This window comes from Arachis duranensis, chromosome 1, assembly GCF_000817695.3.
Source record: "Arachis duranensis cultivar V14167 chromosome 1, aradu.V14167.gnm2.J7QH, whole genome shotgun sequence".
NCBI classification, from domain to species: Eukaryota; Viridiplantae; Streptophyta; class Magnoliopsida; order Fabales; family Fabaceae; genus Arachis; species Arachis duranensis.
The window spans coordinates 35,574,345-35,575,197 of record NC_029772.3 but is presented as its reverse complement, the minus strand read 5'-3'; positions in this window follow the sequence as shown (position 1 = coordinate 35,575,197).

Here is an 853-nt window from a genome sequence, read left to right as displayed (position 1 = left end):
TAAGATAATTGTTTATAAATTATTTCAAATTATATTTTGTTAAGATATAATTATTTAGATTATTACTCATGACACGGGTCTAATTTCATTTATACCAATTAATCAATTATAATTATATGATACGGGTGTAATTTCAATTTTATCTACGGATTATTTTCCGTAATAATATATAACATATTATTTACCGTGATAATTTAATTTGATTAATTTTTAATTATTTACATACATAAATGATTAAAATATATAACATAAATATCGTAATTATTATAATTCTATGATATAATTATAATTAACATATTTTATCATAATTAAATATTGATTTGATATAATTATAATAAAAATACTTTCCCAAAATAATATAATCTACTATTATTCATCCACTAATTATTTGGCAATAAATCTTAATATGATTTTTTACATCTCCACTATGAGAAATAACTACTTAGATATACCAAATAATATGTAACATATTACTATTTGTATAAGTTAAGGCACAAAAACAGGATTTAATTAAGGTGATTAAAACTTCCACCAAACAGAATATGACCTCAATCGAATAAAAAAGGGTACTCAATTTTGCATTAATTAGCTAGTCGAAGAATTAACATACTCATTCATTATTCATGTTTCATTATATTTTTTAAATAATATATAGAAAACATATATCTTGTGTATAAAAATGTAACTATTAGTAATTTTATTAATAAACTTTTTTTTAAACTATTACTAATTTCAATTTTAATAGAAAATCTGAGAAAATAATTTTGCTTGTCATAAATAATATACTAAAACTGTTAGTATATTATCTTCTATATGATTAATTGAATTTATCAATGATTTTCTGTGTAAATCG